This window comes from Taudactylus pleione, unplaced genomic scaffold (assembly GCF_031769625.1).
Source record: "Taudactylus pleione unplaced genomic scaffold, aTauple2 ptg000010l, whole genome shotgun sequence".
NCBI lineage: Eukaryota > Metazoa > Chordata > Amphibia > Anura > Myobatrachidae > Taudactylus > Taudactylus pleione.
The window spans coordinates 820048-840175 of NW_028284413.1; the positions used below are offsets into that span (position 1 = coordinate 820048).

General features: G+C 44.9%; 1 long non-coding RNA gene across 1 annotated transcript in view; it reads left to right on the forward strand.

Moving 5' to 3' along the window:
• LOC148542644 (uncharacterized) overlaps positions 1-20128 on the forward strand; it is a 96857-nt gene that overhangs the window by 11712 nt on the left and 65017 nt on the right. The window lies entirely within an intron of this gene.

Genomic DNA, 20128 nt, shown 5'->3' on the forward strand with positions numbered 1-20128 from the left:
AGTACAGCCCCAGTTTGTTTAGAGAATGGAAACAATAAAAAAAGTAAAATGTTTAAAAAAATTTAATCTGAGATGGCTGTGCATACGACTGTATATGCATCTAAATGCAGGGAAAGCCCCAGCCATATATTCTACGGAATGGTACGTAATGCTGGCTGTCGGGATGCCTTCTGTCAGTGTACTTACCCTCCTCCCTTCCTCCCTAACCCTCCCTCTTTATAGCCTAACCCTAACCCTCCCTGTTAGTGCCTAAACCTAAGTCTCCCCCCTTAGTGCCTAACCCTAACTCCCACCAGTGGTGCCTAACCCTCCCCCCTAGGGGTGCCTAACCCTAACCTCCCCCCAAAAAATCTAACCCTAACCCCACTACACTCCCTATACAACCCTCCCCCACACGGCTAATGCTAAGGGCGCCCCAGACTTACATAGTTCGGGTTGGCGTCCTTTGTCATTCCGGCGCCGAGATTAAGATAGGCGTTTGTATTTCAACGCCTATCTTAAGTCCCTTGTCGGGATTCCAATGTCGGTATTGAGACCGGCGGCCTTGCGCCCGCCAGTCTCATAACTACATCCCATATTCTACAGCTGGTCTCTCCAGAGTGGAACAAATGCCTGATTCTGTGGTGATGGGACTGAAAGGTTAAGTATATTGGACCTTAGTCTGAGTAGCACACAAGTACAAAAATGGATGCATCTAACTGCAGATGTGTTGCACCATGCATAACAACCTTGATGGAAGCTTCATGCACAGCCAGTTCTCTCTGTGAAATTCTGGGTGTCAACTGGTCGGCTACCTTGCGAACACATGCAAGAGATCCGTATCTTGGGAGTATCATGGGCATGTAGCCAGACTATGGCATGACTCAGAGATGGACACAGGTCACGTCGCTGCTGAGTCTTTGGATGCAACAGCGATGTGAAAATATTCTAATTCAGGTAGAGGTTTCTGAGGAGAAAAGACGCCTTCTGACAGCATTGCAGATCTGAGTGCTGCATCCTAAGATGTAGCATCGGATCATCTGCGAGACCATTGGCAATCTGAGTAACCCTGAGTTTTCTCAGATTGGCCCTCACTGCCCCATACCCTAGGCCAGGAAGTCTGCATTGTTACCATCAGGGCCGGCGCTAAGTGTCTCGGCACCCAGCGCCGTCCCGTGATCCCCCTCTACCCCTTCTCTCACTGCGCCCTCCCCCTAAGCATAAAATAATAACGCCACCAACTGGACCCCGGCACCCCTATGCAGCCGCACACACGGAGCATGCCTGGAGCCGGCCCTGGGTACCACTTCCAAATGGCTGCAGCCTGACAATCAGACTGCAGCTCAGGGGGCACTGCATGCGATGATGCAGGACCTGTTCTTCACATGCGCAGAATGGGACCTGAACATGCGCAGGCATCCCACCATCATAGGTTTACCCAAATCATCAGGTTTCCGTTCATCTCTGAATGAGGACCTATGTGCGTTTGTATTTCTGATGGATGTTTTGCACCCAGTATAGGGTAGGTTATAAGTGCCAATACTAATGATGTTGGTTGTGGCTGCAGACAGAAAAACAATGGGCGTTGTGATTATGCACCTGAAGCCGTTTGGGTACTCACATTAACATAAGGCAGCAAATCTGGCTGCCGCAAACCATCCACACTTGTAGCCACTTTGCGTCTAACTCAGAATCAGGCCCACTGATATACAGCAGGCGTAAGTGGCATAGGAGAAAGCACTGTTCCTTTACCAGTGAAATAATACTTTATTTGAAGGGTGGTTCATGTACTACTAGTTATTACACATTGACAAACATTTCTATATATTTCTAATATTTCCATTTAATTGTGGTAAATCAAATATTCTTAGTAGTAAGCCCATATATAAAAGTGGCACGTTTCTATAAAGCATAAGAAAAATTAACACTACAGTTGTATTATTCTCAAAAAACAAAGTTAAAGTGACAGTCAGACATTGTATATTATCACCTTCTCAGGTGAGTATTAAAGACTTTAGGCCTGACAGTGTCGATCTTGCACACAAGTGGCTGATGTTTCCTGTGTGCGCATGCGTCCGAGTCTCACTGCACGATGGTCAATACCAGGAGCCCCAGAATGAATTTGGACATAGAGAGATGTAATTTCCATGGGGTAATGGGGTGGTTATCCAGGTGTGGGCATATCGCGGATGTGTTGCTGTCAGTGATAGTTGCACTGACCCTGGTGGCCATTTTCAGATGGAGAAATTGTACTTGCCATAGGGCTGGGAAGTCTCCGATGGTGTGTTTGATGGTGCATCTTAATGCGCACAGAGGTGGATTAGCTCTGCAGAGAGTGGCCATCTCTGTACGAATCCCATTGGCTGCGGCATAAGCATAAAGATGCAGTTGAGCTGTGGCAAAAGACGCAGTTGGGGCTGCAATAGTGAGCACCTCTGAATCATGCCCAGAGAGAGGCAATTTTCAGTAGGCGTTTCTGGGTGGTAACAGTGGGTGGCCAGCCAGATGCAGGCGTGCAGCAGTCAACCACTGCGTCTCTTGCTGCAGTTGCACCATACCTGCCTACTTTGAAAGTCTCCTCTCTGAGAGAAGCCCAGAGAGGAGACACAGCTGGCCACTTTAGGGGGTCAGGGCTGGACTGACACATTATTAGACATCATTTTAGCCCCGCTCCCTCCCTATGGACTGGCAATTCCCAATATATCTCCCCATCCTGCCCACTTTTTTCTTCCAGGAGAGTAGACAAATATGAGTGGCACTGACACCATGTTAAGATGATTTTGCACCTCCAATGCACAGTGGCGAATTTGCGCTACAGCCAGTGGGCATCTCTTTACGAAGTCCATCGACTGTGGCATTAGCATAAAGACACAGTCGCAGCTGCAATAGCATGCACCACTGATTCAGGCCCTTTATTAGTAAGGTCCCATTACATGCTTACTTGTACGATTTAAAAAAATAAGATATTATGAGGGTTTCTAAAGTGAAATTGTAGCTAATATCTATTAGAATGATAAATATACCACAAATATGCAATTTCTAATAGGTAAAGTAATACACCTTTGTAGTGCTTTTAATATTGTGTAAATCTTTATCTGTCTCATGCAGACATCACTGCAGACCCACATTGTGGTTCTGGGAATTTCCCGCAGGAAATCATACTGCCTACCTTATCGGGAGGGTGGATCCACAGGAGATGTGCAGAATAAGAATAAATATGTCACTTCAAAACTTTATGACTTTGTTATTTAAATATATTTTCTGATTTTTTTTTTTTAAATCCTAAATGCCTCAGTTATTCTTAAATTAATCATTAGAGTGAGAGGATTCAGATTTCCCTTTATTACGTGTCACTTTCCTACATTAGAATGTATTTTTTAAATTGCACTTGTATTACAATGGTATGAAAGTTGTGTTTCCCATATAAAGTAAAATAAGCAAGTAACTGTCTGATTCAGAGATGGACTCAATGTCGATGTTCCATGCATTGGACTAATTCGGCAATGGATTAGGGACGACGGTCAGAGATGGGATTTCTTTATTTCTACACTGACTAGTTCAAGGTGGATCAGAAAGCTTTGTCCTCATGGGGCTGGGAAGTATGTTTTTCACAGTGGCGTAACTATGAAAAAATTTTTTTGTGATACAGTAATGCCCTTTACACATTATGCCACACTAAGTAATACCCCTTATAACACGTTATGCCACATCGTAATGCCCCTGTAACACATTATGCCACACCATAATGCCCTTTACAAGACATCATGGCACATCATAATGCCCCTTACAACACATTATGCCACACTGTAATGCCCCTTTTAACACATTATGCCACAGAGTAATGCCCGTTACACATTATTCCACACAATTATGCCTGTTATAGCACATTGTGCCACACAGTTATATCCCACCCTGAAAGATCTACATCACCAACCCTCCTCTCAGCTCCTGCCAGTCTGTCACCTCAGCTGAAGACAGGTTGCAGTTTCTATGTCCATGTAGAACCAGATTATTGGGAACATAGGTAATAACTTGTAAACTCTGTATGTATCAGGTTAGTGCCAATTATGCAGTGCCCCCTGTAGTAGTGCCCACCATGCAGTGCCCCCTGTAATAGTGCCCCTTATGCAGTGCCCCCTGTAGTTGTGAACCATATGCAGTGCCCCCTGTAGTAGTGCCCTTCATGCAATGCTCCCTGTGGTAGTGCCCCTTATGCAGTGCCCCCTGTAGTTGTGCACCATATGCAATGCTTCCTGTAGTAGTCCTGTAGTAGTGCCCATCTGCCTTTTGTAGTGCTGCTTGTAGTTGTGCCCCTTATGCAGTGACCCCAGTACTAGTGTCCCCTCCCAGTGCAGGACACCCCCAGTGGGCCCCCACACGCCTGTGCAGTACTTACCTTACTACGCTTGGCACATCTGGCTCCACGCAGTCAGGGCTCCCGCTGCTGCTGACTGGTTCTAAATGGATCAAGCAGGCGTGCAGGCTCCTCACATCACTGGTTATGTCATTACGTCACCTGCGCACTGCGTCACTGGGAATGCTGTACCAAATACAAAACAAAAAGAATGGTGCTAAAAATTTAACCTGGTTCAATTGTGAGTTATATAACCAATATGCTTATATTTCTTATTTGAAGAATAATAATATAAAAATCAATATAGAGCTGTGTGATCTTGTATAAAAATATTTCTATTATTTAAGTTTCAGAAATTAAAATCACATATAATGAATCATATTATATATAAAACATTTGTAGCTTTTCAAAAAGCTTCTAAATATTGGAAAGTGTTATTTTCACTTGACACCTGCTACTTCATTCAAAAGATTGCTTGAGTAAAATCAGCAGCATCAAATGTATCAAACAGTGCCTGCTGTTTTAAATGTTATTATAATTACCACAGTTGGTATAGGTTGGTCCCAGTAGTCTTACAGCGGTATAAGTAGTGATGACCTTCTTGCTGTATATCACACAGAAAAGTCTAGAACAATTGTCATCATAATGCTTAGAGGTACCTCCACAATCACATATAAATGCTGCAGCTTGGTGCACGATGAGCTGGAGTGGATTCACCCACATTGGGGCAGAAGAACCGCTGGATAAAGGTTGTAATGAAACCAAAAAAGACTTGTGGGATTCACAAAAGTTCCTCTGTGGTATTGGAAACAGGTCCCAGTAGCAGTGTCAGGTGTATCGCCTAACGCGTTTCCCTGTCGTATGACAGTTTCCTCAGAGGCAGATGGACTTCTTTAGACTCTGATCACTTCAGAGGCCAGCGTTCACAGTAACTGGATCACAATCAACTTTTTGTGGCGTAGCTACGGCCCCCGTGCCCCACCTCCCTTAATCAGGCCCAAAGCGCCCCCAAAATACCGCAGGGTCTGTGGGGGCTGTTGTTGTGCCACAGGCTCTACACAGCCATGCACGGCTGTGTTGGTAGAATTAAGGGTCCTTTTAGGGGAACAGAATCGAGCAAGTTGTGACCCAGTGCATCAGGAGTGCTGGTCACAACCCTGTAATGCATGACCGTGCACCCACGACGCGTGGTTACCTACCATTTTCATACACTACTCATTATATATAAACATTGGAAGGTATGGTACTAGTGTTAGATGGTTTTTGTCAAATTAACTAGGAAAGATTCTTATGTGAGACACATCTCTGTGTGGCAGTCCAACTGTTTTACAATGTATTACTTTGATTTTCAATCCCTCTTCACATACACTACTTGGCAGAAGTCAGACTTTTGAGTTTTCTATCATGTCATGTTCTTTTTTTCCCCCCATTTTTAAAACTGTTGAAATGTAAAAATAAATTTGTTAACAAATATTTGTCTTGTTCCATCAAATCTACATGCCTACTTCAATGCTGCTCCTAAGTTGATATCAAACAAAGGGCGCCAGGTGCGGAAGAGTGCTTTGCTGGGGGCCTGTACTGAGCATGTGCGGATCTGTTCTGGGGTTTCACTTCACATTTGCTGGACCCATACATTGTCAAAAGAGGGCTTCACTTTGCTTTTATGAGAGTAGAGCAGGGGCCTCAAGGGAAGCATGTAGTTAATGGGACCCAGCAGTACCAGCTTTCACTTACATCCAGGACCCTCCCGGGACTCCATCACATGTGAACCCCTGCAGTAGTTCTGCCACTGAATGGAAAAATAATTGGAGAGGTGGTATCTTAGGTACTAAGGGCCTGATTCAGCAAGGATCGCACACAGGCAGCTTTGCAATTACGATCCTTGCTATTAGGAAAATGCAGCAGGAGGTGTATGACACAGCCAACCCCACACCACCCCTTAAAAGGCCTCTGCCAGTCAATCAGGCAGAGACATTCAAGGGTCTGCGTGCAACTACGCAGGACCCATTCTGCACACTCGCAGAATGGATCCTGCGCACTCACAGATTCCTGATAATCAGGTATCTGCGATTAGCAGAGCACTTGCGTGAACTGCTGAATCAGGCCCAAATACAATCTGCTAAATCAGGCCCTCATACAATACCCTTTTTAGAAAAAGCTTACAATCTGGAACTCTTCTAATTCACCACAGATAAATGAAGTACACTATAGGCAATGAAATACATGCCATGTAGGCAAATGCACCTAGATTGTGGCCACGGTGCATCAGTTTGCACTAGCAGTGCAAGGAGTTAAACAGAATGAGGGAATTCCTAGTGAAATACAGAATGGTGCTTTGATGAACCGTGATTTGTTGCTAGAACTAAATTACAGTTTATGGAACAAAATTATTGAAATGATATATACAGTGTATGGATGAAATAGTAAATTTGTCTTTAAATGTTGTTAAATCTACTATCACATAGCACATATAGTATAGTAATGATTGATACATTTGCAGTACTATTGCTAACCATATGATCTGCTGTTGAATAATTGTAAATATAAGAGGTCTATGCAGTTTACCTTGAATGACTGATGTTGGCAATAATAATTAAAAACATAATTAAAATCAAATGAATCATGAGCACCAGTAGTCTGAACAGAGAAATGCATTTGCAGAAAAAAAAATATCTGAATAGCAGATAACTGAAAATGCTACCTTTAATCTGACTACAGATGTTACCGATAGTAATTACTGAAAAAACAGACGGTGTGTACCACCTTTCCCTGCCAAATATACTTTCAGACATTCCATTCATCCTCTCTGGCAGAAGCCCGTAGAGGAGTTTCAGATGACCACTTCAGGGAAGAGACTGGGGGCCTGATTCAGAGCCGCTCGGAAGCGGCCGCTCGCTCGCTCCGTGCGATGTTCGCACATCTGCGCATGCATATGGGTCGTGATGCGCATGCGCCAACCAGTCATTGCTGTCAGAAATCATGCGCTCGCAAAACAGCGAGGGCCTGCTAATTTGAGTGACAGAATGAAGCGTTTGTGGGTGGTAACGGGAAGGTGCTTGAAAACGGGGAGTGGAGATCCGAACGCAGTCGTGCCAAACGGTCAAAACGGGCGTTTAATAGGTGTGCATAATTAACAAAGCAGCGTCATCGACCACGCCACTTGGTTGTCTTTTAGCCTGAACTGCTCGCAGTGATTGCGGGAAGTAAAACCTACCACAAGCACTGCGAGCAGTTCAGACGCCTTTCGATGTAATCGATTAATCTAACAAATAACGGAGATGACGTATGATGCGAACGGCCAGGGGGCGTCTTTACAAAATAGCGGACGCATGTTTCGTTCGCTCGCTCAGACATAGAGGCGTCAACAGACCACAAAGAGTGAGGGCTCAATTTAAATAGCCGGTCCGTTTTTCTGAACGACCGTCCGCAAATAGCGTTCGGCTCTGAATCAGGCCCTGGGTCTTTATCCCATTAGGCCCTGCCTGTCGCTGCAGAATGCACTGAATTGTGGGTCCATGGTGGGACTAAAGTGACATGAACCATATCATATTGGCCCCACCCTCTCTTTGCAGACCCACAATTCCCAGTATTGTCTCCCTATCCTATTAGGGGGTGGAACTTTTGTTTCTTTTAATTTAGACTACAATGATTCAATAAAGTAATGTAATTTATTTACTATGTAATAAAGTGGTTTATGAGGGTTTTGGTGAGTCTTATTTAATTAAAGTTTATTTTAAAATATTGTGTTTATTTTACTCTCTTGCTATGCTGGACAGATGTGTTAGGGACCCTGATCCATATTAAGGATGGGAACAGGATGACGGTGCTTGGCATCCCGACGGTCAAAATCCCGATGCTGGCATCTTAACAGGGTAAGGATACCGACACCTGTTGTTGGTTATCCTAACCCTCTCCCGACCTTAACCCTAATGCTATCGGCAGTTTCGTCCCTCCCTGCTTGGACACCCGATGCGGGGAGGGTTGTAGTGCTTGGCAAAGGTGCTTGCCGGGAATAGGAGCGTGGCCTCATAGGCAGGGGGCATGGCCTCATGGGCCGAAGCAAGTACTGTATGACAGAAGCATCAGTCTTGCAATTGCTACTGTGGCTGCTGGATATCATAATGGGAACCTAATGCTGCTAGTTTCCCTGTTATATTTGGTAGTGGTAGTGGTGCAAGGGCATTCTAATGTGTAAGCTGGCCAGACAGGCTGAGTTTACCACCTTGTGCACGCAGCAGGCAAAAGCACCAGCGTCTGATTTGAACAAAAGCTTAGCAGCCAAATTGTTCCAGTATGTCCATACTGATCAAATTCAAGCAAATTATTACATGACTGTTATCTTTTTGGTCATTCACATAACATTATCAGCCTTATCAGTTGTCCAGTATTAGACAAATAAGGGTTTATTGAGTCAATTTATATCTACAGCTTTTTTCGTCATTCTTATATTTTGATTCCCACTCACAGCTCTAGCACAGCTAAAGGAAAAGAAACAGTATCATTGTATTCTAATCGTTTTGTAGCAGTTCTGACGTGAAAACTTGCTTCGAGCCAAGTTTTCATAGAGAATGATAACGTAGATAGAGAGATAAGCATTTAATACTGGGGGCAGAAAAAAGCATGTCCAAAGCTCCCGTTTACCAATTTATTTAAAAAACAAAAAAAGATTAAAATATTTTTTTTTCTTAATCCATAATAGTCCAAGTGGAATATCAGATCCTAATTACTTTATATTTCTTCTTACTTAATCCAGTTGAGTAATTCACACAGGGGCCATGGGGGTAACACCATTGCCATTCCAGTGGTCTAGCTCTGGTTCAGTACTATAATTCTAAAACTGAGTTTGGGTGAGCAGTTCTTGTTTTTCAGTACACAGTGCAGTATTTGTGATTTGAGCGGATGTTAGATGATGAAGTTCACCACTAACCACTTATTCAGCTATGTTTGTCTTTTACTGCAAGTTACGGACAGTTACATTCTCTCAGACCACAGATGTGGCCAATTAATTTACTTATGCCAGAAACTGGGTATATTAATTTTATTCTCAAAGCCCATAAGAATGTGTACTTTTCATTCATCTGCCTACTGGAATTGTCATAGTGCCGTCTTGTGGCAAAAAAATATATTGCATATTTTTCATTATTGGGAATTACTGTTGTTATGATGTGATGTTTCCTTCAAGTGGCAGCATGCAGAAGTTTAACTAATTTGACGCTTGCCACGTCTATAGGTAACTGCACAAATACATGATCAACTCCCTACAGCAACTGGTGATGATTTAGTGCACTTGATGTACACAATAACACTGTGGTTTTAAATTGTTACACTTGGATAGTTTGTCCATATTTGCACATATGTACTTTCGTAAGATACATCCATAAACTACGCAAATACATGGCAGGGGCACTGCGCAGAAGTTCAAACTCCTTTCACTTTAGCATCACTCACTAAAGGGTTTGTATACTAAGCAGCAGCTTGTAGAAGTCTCCACTTCCCGGCATGTTTGATCCAAAAATGTAAAAAGGCAATGCATTTAACAGTAAAAGACCCTGTGTTTTGATATTAAAGCATTGCCCTTTTCAATTTTGGTGACGTAAATACTTGGGAAGTGGCAGCTTATACCCCATTTCTACTAAATCAAAAACCTGGGTTATTGACGAGTCAACCCAGGTCGGGCCTCAGTGGAAACAGCTTCCAAAAAAATAACCCGGGTCCAGTGACCTGGCAATCCAACCCAGGATGTAAGCAGGGTTTGACATGGATTAAGGGGCAGTATAAATGGGTTACCCAAGTCGGACGACCTAGTTCCCTTTTACAGCATGGGGAGATCTGGATTTCCCAGAACATAGAGATGATGTCATCTCCAAGCGCCGGCAGAAGAGTTTCACTGCACACGGGTGCAGTGTGAACGCGTCCAACCCTGGAATCACTCAGGTGGAAGATCAGTGGAAACAGGTTATGAAGCCGTGTCCGACTTTAGTGTAAAAGGGGTCTTAGTAAACAAACAACCACCTCTTTTAGTAAAATACAAATTTCTATTTTTTTCTGTAAAACTTCGCTTACAGTTATCAGCTGTGAGTGTGAGGAATATGATTACCGTACTTAGGGCCTGATTCAGAGTTGTATGTTAATCCGATGATTTATGTACATCTCCAATGTCAATGCACAGGACCCGTTCTGCGCATGTGCAGAACGGGTCCTGTAATATCGCTGGATGATTGACATGCTGCAGCATTTGGGGGTTGAGCGGGTGCGTGCCAGGTCACCATTCCTGGAACAGGGCATTTTGTCCCCGTTTTCCGGGGGGGGGGGGGGGGGAAGGCCAGGGTCTGTGTCGGTGGATGCAGATTCCTGGCCTCTTATGTGAACAGCACCTGGTCAGGCTGTGGGAAGCTTCAGCTCCCACAGTCTGACCAAAGGACCAACCTGGTTGCGATGTGGATCCAAGCCTGTGACATCGATCACAGTGCTGGGATTGCAAATGCAGCAAGGAGGTGTCTGACCTCCTTCTGCATTTGCATCTGAGATGGACGGAATTGCACAGCTCCTTGTGTCCATCTCTGAATCAGGCCATTATTACATGTTGCAATTTTGTTTGTGTGAAGCTTTTAATTACATTGCTTACGCTACCCATACTTACCGACTGTGTATTAATCCTCTCCGGGAGCAGCCCGGTTCGGAGGGCAGAGACGGACTGTCTGCGTAATTAGGCCCCACACACTAAATGATGCAAATAGTCTTGTTTAGCCCAGCCCCAGCCCCTCCTCACGGACCCGCAAATTCCCCATTCTGCCCGCTTCACTAGGAAGTGTGCAGGATATTGGAGAACTGCCTACTCTTCCGGGGGTGCGGGGAGCTAACCGAAAAATCGTGAGCCTCCTGTGACTTCCAAGAGTGTAGGCAAGTATGGCGCTACTTCTAGAAACGAGCTAGTTTACTGATATGAAACAGAGATACAAAACTAGTTCCATTAAATGGAACAAGGCGGTGTTATGCTAATAATCTAAATATTGGAGTTGTTAAAGGACTAAATATGGCAGAAAATCAACAAACGGATTCAAGACACCAAAAATAATATAAGATTCATAATTCTTTATACAAATTGTACAAGAAAATAGACCTGGTTACAATACAACATATACTAATACAACATATACTAATAAAACATATACTAAAAAGTTACAATTCTTCTGCAGAAGTCTACACAGACTAATCTAATATACATATATAAAACCTCTTAACATACATTAAATGATGTGTACACATAAATAGCTGTAATAAAGACTACATAAAGCTGTCATGTTGAATGACATAAAGATCTCACTGGATTGTAATCCACAAAAATATAAGTATAAATGGTATAAATGGATACTCTTATGTCCACAATTTACACTTGGAAGACTGAAGTCTTGATTAGGTCTCCATATAAAAAGGTAAGTGCTGCTGATGTAGTGAAATCCAAGTCTTATACAAGCACTTACTTAGCGCCGTGTAACGCGGCTTAAAGTCCCCGTCTATCCAGGTAGCCCGCTGCGCTGATGACCTCCAGCTCTTTTAAACTGCAGCTTCTCCGCTCCGTATTTTAGATAGCAGGTGCCGTGGTGGAGGTAACCCCAAAAAATGGGAATACTACACATTGCCAAAACTTGTTCTTCATACTGCCGGACATTGGCACTTTTCTTCTGGGAATCAGGAGCAATTGGATTTTCATTTACCCATACATCTGCGGGACTTGGTCTGTCACGGAGGAAGGTAAGGCTAGAGAGGCGTTCAAACACCAGCCTCAGAATTTCTCCTTCTCCACATAATACCTGCACACCCGTCCCTGCCCTGTTTTTGGGGTTCACTCCACCACGGCACCTGCTATCTAAAATATGGAGCGGAGAAGCTGCAGTTTTAAAAGACCTGGAGGTCATCAGCCTGGTGCAATCTCCAATGGTGACATGGCTGGTGCATCCATTCAGCTACTCCGGGTGCACAACCTCCCGGTGCACTTCGGCCCACGGGTTGAACAGCGGGACAGTGAGGTGGCTCCCCTGTACGACCACACTAGTCGAACACCCCAAGAGCCGGCCCTGCATATTATGTACTTGTTTCTATCCCACACTCTGTAATCAAATATTTCTGGGTGGTAACGTGGATGGCTAGGCAGAAATGGGTATATTGCGGGCAGCAACTGCATCTTAAGATGCTTTTGCACTGAGACAGGTGACCATGTTTAGATGGATAACATGTGTAATATGTGCCTCCATAGAAGTTTGCAGCTTATTCACTGGACTTGAATGGGGTATTCTAAAACATTTAACTTATAGGAGAGAGAGAGAGAGATAGAGAGAGGGAGGGCACAGTGTTTAAGGGGCTACACCTCAAAAGCTATTGAAGATACCAAGCTGAAATATGGAACGGGTAGAACTGTCGCTCGGTGCTGCATGCCAAATTTCAGGGCATAAACATAAAAAATGAAGACTTGGGAGTAATATAAAATTTCAACTGTCACATTTTTCTGACATTCTCAATTAGGACCACTTTACTGCTGTAGTCAGGTGCTGGTTCTCGTAAATACAGGGGGACCCTACGCATTATTTCCCCCATGTATTTCCAGAACCAAGGCTGGCTCACAGCCCAGTGCTGGTTGCACTGAATACGGGGGACCCCTACATCATTTGTCATTTGACTCCCAGTGGGGTGCCTAACCCTAACCTCCCCTTTCCCTACCCTGACCCTCCTGTGGGGTTGCCTAACCCTAAGTCCCCCTGGGGGTCTCTAAACCTAACCCCACCCCTGCGGCTAGAATATAAGAAACCCGGCTTACCTTCTTTCGGTATGGCGGGTGTTGGGATTTCGTAGTGGGGCTAATGATAGGCTTCGGGATTTTGACGCCTATCTTTAGTCCCATGTCGGGTTTGCAGTGCTGGGATATCGGCGGGCAGGATAGCGCCCGTCGGTATCCAGACTGCATCCATTTATAATCAGTGCCATTTCCTTTATAGGCACAATGAACCATATGGCAACATGCATTTTCATATAAGGTTTCTCTTGGCTACTTATATGGAACCCCTTGTGCAAGCCCTGAAATGTATCAGTGAGTTTTCATCAACAAATAGCTCTTACTAACTGCTTTGGGGCTTGTTTACATTTGGACATTTGACACGCCTCTCAGATGTAGCAGTACACGTCCATTTTACCACTGCGCTTATAGGTGTTGCTCTCACAATCTCCCTGAAATGCTTTTTCAAAAGTAAGCAAGTATGACTAATGCCGCGTATCCACTAGACGATATGCTCCATGAGCGATATTGTCCAGTGTTTGCCCTGCAGTGACGGCCTCAATGTCGTTAACAACATTGAGCATCCACGCTGAACGATATCATTAATGATATCGTTAAGTGATGTCACCCTCCCTCATCCCCGTACTTGCAGAACTTGACGATATCGTCTTGTTGCCCTGCAAGTACGAGCGATGAAAGATGTCGTTAATGACCAGCGGGAGCACGCATCACTAGTCGTTGATGGCATATCCACTGGACAATATTGCGGATGATGAACGAAAACGTTATTGTTCAAACTGTCCAATTTATCATCTGGTAGATAAGCGCCTTAACAGTGAAGCTGCAGCTGCCCAGTAAGTTAGATTGTGCACAGGTCACATCCACACCAGCAGCTGAGCGGAACTACTGCTCACTGAATCAGGTTTTCAGAAGCTTACTGGCAGCATTCCTAATAACTAGAACATCCCTTCCAGCACCCCCCGCAGAACATGCATCATTTAACATATGCACTGAAGGACTCCCGGGTTTGAAACTTGGAAATCATTATATCGCAATGGACAGCACTTACTGGGAGAGCTGTTGTTTGTGATTTTCTTAAAGCATACGGCAATCAGGGCCATAGCTAGGGCTGTGCGGCCGGTGCCATCGCACAGGGCACCACATGTCAGGGGGCCCTGTTTGGGCCTATCAAATATCAGTTTATTATCATTCTTGCTTGTAGCTTCCTCTTATTTCATCCCCAGCATCTCCTGGCCTCCCCAATCTCTTCCCTGGCCCTTCCCCATGAAGCCATGGCCCTTTTTTGGGTGCATTATGTCCCTTTGAAAAATGAGGGGGGCGCCAATGCTCTTTCTGGCACAGGGCACCAAAAAGTCTAGTTACGGCTCTGACGGCATTAGTAAACGCGGTTATGCTTGCGATGAGTGGCGGGATGCATCACATTCACGTCATGCATCCCGACCCAATATCTGATAAGGAAGTCAAGGTAGTCAATGAGCAAAAAGGGAATTTGCCAGGTCCAGAGCTTTTAGAGTTATGTTTGTTTCTATGGTCTCCTGCCAAATGTCCAAAGCTTTCTCCATTTTGTTTATGTATGACATACAGTGATCGCACTGAGGGCCTAATTCAGACCCGCTCGCGAGCGTAGGACGCTCGCAAGCGGGTCGATGGTGCCCTAATGCGCATGCACACGATGGAGGGAGCTCCGTTGTGCGCATACGCGAGACCTCCATAGCGACAGCCAAGCTGTCGCTCCGGGTCTCCCACCAAAGGGGGCGTGCTGTCGATGGTGACTGACAGCATGCCCCCTTTGATGGGCGTGCCGGGGGCGTGGCTGCCAGACGGAGGCGTTCCCATGGGAACGCCTACCATCTGTGTCCTGCCCCACTGACATCACTAGAGATGTCAGTGGGAGTGATTTTGGCTCTGATAGAGCCAAAATCACTCCAGGGCTTGCAGCCACAAGACCCTACCACAGGGTCTCGTCGCAAGCCCGATGGTCGCGATGGTCTTGACCATCGCGACCATCATCATGGATGCTCGCATAAGCTGTGGGTGGTAACCCACTGCTATGCGAGCGTCCAAGAGGCCGCTCCATTTTTAGGTAGGAGGGCCCTGATTCAGAGCGAGCGCTTTGTTCAGAGCGTCCGGCTCTGAATCAGGCCCTGAGCCAAAAAAAATCTGGGTCCCAGGGACCCCTCGGGGTCCTACCTTGCACATACTGGGTCCCATCTAAATTAAGGTTTTCTCTAAATCTAACAATTTAGCAGCTACAGCCCATGAAGCATGTAGCAGATGACATTGGCCCTGGTAGGAAAAAACACACACCCACATGATCTGGCTCAGAATGGATAAAAAAAATACAAACACACTGGCCCCCACAGGAAAAAATATAAACACATTGACCCCCACAGGAAAAAATATAAACACATTGACCCCCACAGGAAAAAATATAAACACACTGACCCCTGCAAGAATAATATAACCACACTGACCCCCACAGGAAAAAATATAAACACACTGACTGACCCCCACAGGAAAAATATAACCACACTGACCCCCACAGGGAAAATATAACCACACTGACCCCCACAGGAAAGAATATAAACACATTGGCCCCCACAGGAAAGAATATAAACACATTGGCCCCCACAGAAAAATATATAAACACATTGACCCCCACAGGAAAAAATATAAACTAATTGATTCAAATTAATTGCACTGCAGCCTGCCCTGCTGTGCAACTGAATCACTGTAGCAGGAGGCGGCATGCAGCTACGTGACGTAATGTCAACGCATCACCACCTCTTGGTCACTGCAGGATCTGAATCACATGGAAAAGTCCAGCTCTGCCAGGGTACAAGGATGCAGCACTGTGGGTGCAGGCAGGCTTACATCAGAATATGTGGGGCCAGTATAAATGACAGAAGTAGAGCTCCCCAATCAGAGGCACACAGATAGTGGGAAGTGGGCAGATGCTCACAAAGGCTGGGTGGTCAGAGGCTTATATATGAGGGGGTTGGGCAGAGATACAGATTGGGGTAGGCAGAAGCACACAGTGGGTGTGCAGAGGCACACATGGGGGAAGGGCAGAGGCACACATGATGGCAGGCAAAGACACACATGGGGGTTGGAGCAGAGGCACACATGGGGTTTGGGCAGAGTCAATCATGGGGGTTGGGGTAGAATCACACATGTGGTTTGGGGCAGAGGCACACATGGGGTTTGGGACAGAGTCACCCGTGGGGATTGGGGCAGAGGCACACATGGGGGTTGGGGCAGAGGCACACATGGGGGTTGGGGCCGAGGCACACATGGGGTTTGGGGCCAAGGCACATATGGGGGTTGGGGTTGAAAAGAATACAAAATAAAAACAGTGTGTTGGGGCAGCTGTACATACTCTTCATCGCCCGGCAGCAGTTACATCAGATTGGGTGCCTCTCATTACAGTGTGCTGGCTGTGGGGAGCTCTTAGTCAGCTCTGCAGTACTTTGTACATCGGTGTGGTGAGCAGTCTCTGGACCTTCCCTGCTCACCACACTGAACACCGCACAGCCGCTTCACTGTAGTGACAGACAGTCAATCTGATTCTCTGCTAGGCTGCCTGTCACAAATATCACTCCATGCTGCCGGGCCGGCGAGTATGGACAGCTGCCCGGCTGCCCTCGGGCAATTCCCCCTCCCCTGGTGCAGACATGATAAGCAGGCACCCCAAACACTCCTGGCAGCCCTGAGTGTGGGTCCCGGCGGCCGCTGCACAGCGCCCACTATAGAAATTTTGTGCAGCCGCTCTGCCTTAAGCCGGCCCGGAACAACAGTCACCATTAAACCCCCAGCCTTTACCTGCTTACACTTATGTGAGGATGTCTTCACTCCGGGTGCAGGGGCTGTCGTCGTCACGCCAGGTCAAGAGCCGTATGTCCCTGCAGTGCGTGCAGCATGACAGTAAGGGCGCCAAAGTGTTCCTTCTGCCTTTTATTGCCTACAGCTGGGCCAGGGTCAATCATTCAATGAGGAGCCAGGGATTGGCCGCAGCGAAGCGTGTCCCCGGGGACCCACCCATTCTGAAAAAGTGAGTACCCGGTCCTCAATACCAGGTAAATTACGCACTATAGCGCGTATTTGCGATCACTGACATGGCTGTCATATTGTGAAGAGAAGAAACAGAGCAATGTGTGTCTTAGGAGGTTAAAGGGATTGAAAAGTTATTTTCTCAACTCTCAGTTTTAAAGTACTTCTATGAAGGCTATTTTCTTCCCCTGACCATTCTCCTCGTATAGCTCTGTGTTGTCTTCCTATCGTAGTGGAGACACATCTGATGCTATTGTTAAAATCAGAAGAGGGTTTAACACAGGCCTGAAATTTAGAATTGGCAGTAAATCCCAATTGGAAATCTCCCATATGACATGGGAGGGCAGGTGGTGTATAATTTTTGCTATTAGCAAATTGTCCGTGTATACCACTCGCTTGACTCCATGCAGGTAGAGAGATGAGGTGACTATTTTCGTTCCAGTGGAGAATGTATAAGGTGTGTTTGATAAGCAAAATAACATGACAGAACACAGGTACAGTAGCACTTTCCAATAAAACTGTAACTTTCTGTTGTTTAGATTTATGGAGAAGGAGAGGAAAGCATTCTGGAGATCTATTTTAACAAAGAAACCATTCTGGTTTAGTAAATAGGGAATGTCATTCAAACTCTCCATAATGAATCTTTTGGGTTTTGAAAAGCTGTTTAGCACTCTTACATACTGGACTGAATGACACATCTGAATCATTTTTATTTATTTTTGATTGGGAAGTGACTGGTCATCTATTCAAGAATGAGGTCGTAACCTGTATTTTGTTCTGGTCAGAGTACTGTTTGTAAGATTTTGTTCAGATGGGGCTGGATCTCAAGCAGTGTACAGTATATGCCTTTGATGAGAAATCAAATGAATGGCAAGTTGACACCAACTTGTATGGGGCTTATCATTTTTGTCTATAGTAAGATCTATCTACTAAACTCTGTGGAAGCATGATACCCTTGCAGGAAGGGCTTCATGTATTTACTTTGAGCTCTAGTTTCGCACCACTTATAACAAGACCTTATTCTTGACAGATACTCTGATCCAAACAGGTCTGCCTGTAAGAGACTAGAATAGTCTAGAGATGTGCGGGTTTGATTTTATTCAGTACTTATCGCCAAATTATCACAAGTTCGGATTAGTTCGGATTAATTTTATTGGCTATCCAAAACACGTGACAGCGGGATAGCCAATATGATGCCGTTTTTGAGATCCTAACATATCCGAGTAAACTGGATCGCACATCTCTACAATAGTCCAGAGTCTTAGGTACAAGTTGAGTTTCCTGTATTTAAAATGCTTGCAACCAGAAATATTTTGGATATCAGATATTTCTGTATTTTGGAATATTTGCATACCATAATGAGATGGGACCCAAGTCTAAACACAGAATGCATGTATGTTTCATATACACATTATACACACAGCCTAACATACATTTTATACACTATTTTTAACAATTTTGTGCATCAAATTTGTGTACATACATAAAAGTCATTTATGTTTCATATACACCTTATACACACAGTCTGAAGGTCATTTTATACAATATTTTAACAATTTTGTGCCTTACACAAAGTTTGTGTATGTTGAATCATCAGAAAGCAAAGGTGTCAGTATCTCAGTCATGCTCAAAAAATTCCGTATTTCGGAATATTCGGATATGGGATATTCAACCTGTACTAGTTCTGGTAAACCTGCTCTAGTGAGCCGTCTTGCTATTCTAGAATTTGTCAAATATTTCAATGCTTGACCCACAATAAAGTAACCTTACTGATAGCTTTTAGAAGGAAGTGAGAAAGTTTATAAAAGGAGCAGTCAGATTATCCTACCTTTTCTGCCTAGTCAAGGACATTTAGCAGGGAGTACTGCAACTGTAATTTTAATAATCATTTTCTCAGATTCTTATTTGTGAATTCAGCAGTTAATCACCCAATAATGTATTAAGAACTGTATCAATAACTGGGAGAAAAGAGTTGTCAAATCGGGCAGACCTGATGCCTGAGCACCGTAATATAAGTGTAGACATGGCAGCCTGTTTAGAAATATTACACAGAATACTCAGAATATGCATACAAAGCCCAGTGTGAGGAGGGAATGGGATTGAAATACCGACAGCTGTTGCCCGACAGGATGAAGACCCTCCCTTAGTGGTTCCTCACCCTAACCTCCCCCCTAGTGCCTAACCTCTCCCCTGGGTGCCTAACTCTAACTCCCCCTTACCGCTTCCTAAACCTAACCCTCCCGGGGGGTTGCCTTTCCCTAATCTCCCTGGGGGTGCCTAACCCTAACAATCTCCCCTAGGGGTGCCTAGACCTAATCTCCCCTTCCCAAACCCACCCCTATCCCCGCTAGTCTCCCTAACGGGAGCCCTCTCCCCCCACAGCTAACGTTAAGGGCACCCCGGACTTACCATCATTCGGGCTGGCATCCTTGGTGTTCCGGCGTCGAAAATAAGATAGGCATCGGTATTTCGACGTCTATCTTAAATCCCTTGCCTGGATTTGGATGTCGGGATTGAGACGGTCTCGTAACTACATCCAGTGATGAGTATAGGTTTGCTGGAGGTGTCCTGGCAGCTAGAGCCATCCCTGCGATCTGGTAGTAGGATTCCCATTCAGTATTGTGGGAATAATCAGGAAGGGAAAGTGTTTGTTAGATTGGCCGGCAGTCACATCATCCTTTATTCAGAAAATAGGTTTCCAAATGTTTTTGCTTACTACAGGCAATATCAGGGAACTTTGTGTCTGTGGCTGAGCTGGCATCCCTGTTAAGATTTATTTATTTTTAGTGGGAACATCTGTCTTGAACATGTGCCTTCCTCAGAAAATGGTCCATTATGATCAGTATCCAATTTTACCTCTGAGGGATTATTATTTATTTCCTCACAACTACTACCTGAGAGGATGATGATAATGATGACACAGTGACAATCCTTTATGTGGATTTTTAGTATGATTG